Source organism: Hipposideros armiger, unplaced genomic scaffold, assembly GCF_001890085.2.
Source record: "Hipposideros armiger isolate ML-2016 unplaced genomic scaffold, ASM189008v1 scaffold_11, whole genome shotgun sequence".
Taxonomy (NCBI): domain Eukaryota; kingdom Metazoa; phylum Chordata; class Mammalia; order Chiroptera; family Hipposideridae; genus Hipposideros; species Hipposideros armiger.
The window spans coordinates 3,343,352-3,348,079 of NW_017731361.1; the positions used below are offsets into that span (position 1 = coordinate 3,343,352).

At 37.8% G+C, this 4,728-nt stretch overlaps 1 protein-coding gene across 4 annotated transcripts in view; it reads left to right on the forward strand.

The window, feature by feature from the left end:
• The window catches only part of LOC109393433 (protocadherin alpha-C2), a 186,654-nt gene that overhangs the window by 13,343 nt on the left and 168,583 nt on the right, over positions 1-4,728 (forward strand). The gene's annotated exons all lie outside the window — the stretch shown is intronic.

Genomic DNA, 4,728 nt, shown 5'->3' on the forward strand with positions numbered 1-4,728 from the left:
CGGGGAAGCCCACGCTGGTGTGCTCCAGCGCGGTGGGGAGCTGGTCGTACTCGCAGCAGAAGCGGCAGAGGGTGTGCTCTGGGGAGGGCCCGCCCAAGACAGACCTCATGGCCTTCAGCCCCAGCCTTCCTCAAGGTCCAGGGTTATCAGAAGAAAGACAACAACCCTCAGAATCAGAACACTTAGGAAAGGTGAGTCTTTTAATTTTTTCCTGTCAATTTTAGAATTATTCTATTTACTTATGATTCTATTAGTTATTTCGATTCAAATCTCTGCCTTTGTTTTATATCATTATCCTATTGTGCAATGTTTCAGTAATGGATTACAGATCAATTTCTTGCATTGAGAACAATTTCCTTAAATGGTTTTTTTACTTTTACATTTTGGCTTTTCCATAATTAAATATCTCCATGAATAATAGGACCTTTAAGGGTTGAAAAACATTTTAGCAAAATTTGAAAACTGATTATTACCTACAAATGCTTTTTCTCAAAATTAAAAAAATAGATGTGTTTTCTCACAACCGCAAAAATTTATAGAGTATGGTTATATAATACATATTTTCCACTTACACCATCCATTCATTCTGTGAGAATATTTGAAATAAGACTATGTTATATACCTGAACATGTCCTAAATTATTCTTTCATTCAAGAATTCATTTATCTTAACCTTTTTATGCAACAGTTAGTTGGTTTTTCTTTTCCTTGTGTTTGAAAGCAGCCTTAATGGATCTTTTAATGCCAGGACCTCCAAAATGATCTATCATATAGGTCATTACCATACATGACATCACTTCAGAATAATTGCTCACTTTAGGTATGACTTTCAGTAGTAAAAATAACCTATTTTAGATAGAGATTTCACACTTGCAAAATCTTAGGAATTTTAAGGCACAGTAGAGAGTTCATTGAGAAAAGAGCCCTCTCTCTATTTTGTTTAATTAAAGAATCTTAACATTTAAAAAATCACATAGTGGGGTGACCAGGTGAGATTTTTTGTTCATAAGGTGAGAGTACTATATATAACCCAGTCTTTATGTTAGCTGGTTGCTCAGTCATCCTTCCAGTATCAATAATTACTGGGTTTATGCATGCCGACTTCCCACTGTGCAGATTGACCAGGTCCTCAGGCACCACACTCTATGCCTAGACAACATTTTCCATGACTTGACTGTGAGCTCACTAATTTCACCCATATTCACCCATAGGAATATGGCAACACCCATATTCCTAATGAAGTTGAGGAGTTTTTTAAAAGGGTAAGGACTGGTATTGGATGACTACATTTTCATTGGAAATTCCTGTGTTAGGTAAGTAAAACACTAAACTTGGCAAGTAAATGTTGTACTTGGAAAGGAAATTAAAAGTTATTTTTTCAACCAAAAGAAGATGTCTTGGGGTGAAATAACTGTCTAAAACTGTCTTCTACTGTTTGGTTCTTAGTTATTTGCTTTTTTCTCCTAAATGTATTTGGATATCGATGAATCATAGAAATAGTTTCTACTAAGTGATCTTAGCCGTAGCCATTTCAGAGATAGGCTATATCACCTTCCATCTAGGATCTTCTCTTGTACAGGAATTGAGTTTGGTTGGGAAATCTTGAACGCCATTTAAGAGTAGTCTTCCTGGGGCCGGCCGAGTGGCGCGATGGTTAAGAACTCGCTTGGGATGCCAGAGGGCCCCGGTTCGGATCCCACATGTGAGGGCCAGTGACACTGCCCTCCACAGCTAAGATGCTGAACAACAGCTCAACCTGGAGCTGGGCTGCCATGAGTCGCCGGCGACGGCGTGGGCTGCAGTCCCTGTGGCAGTGGATTGCAATGGGCTACTGTGTGTGGCCAGCAGCCAGCGTGAGCGGCCAGCAGCCGCAGTGAGCGGCCGTCCAGATGCCGGCGACTGATCTGCCTCGCCAGAGAAGAGCGCAATGATGGTGCCAACTTGGGCCAGTGAAGCAACGTCCTCCACAACTAGATTGAAGAACAAAAGACAGCAACTTGCCTGTTCCCCTTTCCCCAATTCCCCAGCACTGTTCCCATCCCCCCAATTCCCCAATAAAAATCTTAAAAAAAAAAGTAGTCTTCCTGTGGGAAACTTATTATCTCCTCAGCATTAATAAGCCTCAAAATTCAGAGTATGTATTTCCCAGGAATCAGAAAAGTTCACCTGAGGCTTTATATCTTTATAGAGAAAAATAAATAGCTTGAACAAACGAGGAAGAAGCTTTTTCTTTGGAGGAGTCGTCCCACCTAGAGTATCATAGCTACTTGCCACCTTCTTGTGTGCAGAATGTATGAATGGTCAGGTGAAACCCTTCACACTGGAAGTCTGGTTACTATGTTTTTGCTGTAGGTAAATGGTAAGCTTTAAAAACTACATACCAGTGTGCTTAGGTATCTCCAGGAGTCACAATCTATTGCTATATAAGTTCCTAGGGTTTCTTATTCCTTATTTATATTTTTCTTGTGTTGCCTTAGTACACTCTTAAGTGTCATAAAATATATATTATTACAGTAAGTTGTCAAAGGTATCTCATTAATATGAAGTCTATGCTGTTTTAAATTTTTTCATCTCTCATTTTAATACCAGCTACTGTCTTTCAAGATTCATCAAAGCACTAACTAGCATATTGATCTCTATAATTATTTCCTAGACCCATGCTTTTCCCAAATAATTCTTAAATGTTTACTTCTTCATGAACTAGTACAATAAAATCCATTTGAAGTCATGTAAATTTGATATTAACAAATATCATTAATATAACTTACCTGTTTACTTATATTACTTGAGAAAGTTAATTTAAAATATTTATCCATTAAAAATTGATTGATAATTCATTCTATGCTAAATATAAATGATAAAATATGAGTAAGTTGTAATCCCGGCTTGCATTCAGTGAGTATACAGAAAAAAAAACTGACATGAAAACCTTTCTCCTAATACTGAAATCATGTATTTGATTTCATTTAAAAGGGGGCTGACCATAAGCAAAAATTTGGATATTCTCTTACCTCTTTAAATTTAACCTCTTCCCATGGATTTTCTCTGTTCAACTTCCAAATGCTCAGAGAACTCAGGCCTCTCACTGAATTCACTGAGATCTTTAGAATATTTCATTGCCTCATCTTCCATATGTTGAGTAGCAATCATGTGTTAAATTTACTTTTCTCTCTTTACTGATTGATTAAATAACCAATTCTTTCAAGTAACAACTTTTTAAGAAACCAGAATCCAGAAATTTATCCAGAATGGAGATGATTAAATACACAATTATTTCATATTGTGAACATTTTAGAATACACAGGTAAATTAAAATGTATAAATGGTGTGGATATGTTAAAAATGAATATACTCTTACTTGGTATGATGTGAATGTAACGACTGTCCAAATTATACAGTGTTGTCATGTAGCAAAGAAAAAATTTACAAAAGAACTGCACTGTAAAAGACTGACTTCTGGTATCTTTACGTAAATAACAGTTAAGACAGCTAACAAGGATGTAGTCATTGGATAAAGGGCACAATAGTGATTTATAGACATTCTACAAATAAATAATAAAGCGAACGTATTTTACAAATTAGCAATTGCCAAAATAATATAGAAGTAAATATGTATGTATATATGGATATATATTCACACATATTTTCAATATCTAGATGTTTTGAGGGTCACAAATATCAAAGGCCTGGTTTTCCTATAAAATGTAGATTTCAAGGCCAAGTGGTTAAAGTTTTGGCTCTTTAATCAGATTGAGATCCCACCCAAACACCACCAGTTAATATTGTTTTTAAGTTATTTAACCTGTGTATGCTTCCACTTCCTTGTTTGTAAAAAGTGAAACATTAATACCCACCTCAGAGAGTTAAAATTTAATGAGATAACTCTATTAAAACACATAGACCTATGCTTGTCACATATGGGAAATATATCCAATAGCTATCCACTGCTGTTATAACAGTAATCACTATTTTACTATATTTTACTGTATGTCATGGATTGGCAGAATTGAAAGTGACGAATTAGTATAGAAGTCTTAAGGATACATTTTGATAAAATATAAAGACTTTGAGGCGTGCTTGAAGGAAATTACAATGAAAAATAGAAATTTGGGAAAGTTCAAAGGAAGTATAAGAGATGATAATACGTTTAATACTTACATATTTAGCCACATGATGTCGCTGTCCTCCACAAGGTCTTACACCACAAAAGAAACACAACGTGCATTACGTACTCAGATGCTGCTTTTCCTCACCGTCTTTGAAATATGGGCACGGTAAGGTTATTTAAGAAATGAAGAAGAAGGAATTCAAATTATTTTTAAAATTTTGGATCGATGCAAGAGCGACCCAATATTTGAAAAAGGTTTGCAATGGTGTTTTCCTGGAGAGAAGGTCTGGGATCCTGGCGTCTGCTGCTCTCGCTTCTGCTCCTCTCAGTCTGGGAGCCTGGGAGCAGCCAGGTCCGCTACTCGGTCCCTGAGGAGGCCAAACACGGCACCTTCGTGGGTCGCATCGCCCAGGACCTGGGACTGGAGCTGGCGGAGCTGGTACCGCGTCTGTTCCGGGTGGCGTCCAAAGACCGCGGGGACCTTCTGGAGGTAAATCTGCAGAATGGCATTTTGTTTGTGAATTCTCGGATCGACCGCGAGGAGCTGTGCGGGCGGAGCCTGGAGTGCAGCATCCACCTGGAGGTGATCGTGGAGAGGCCGCTGCAGATTTTCCACGTGGA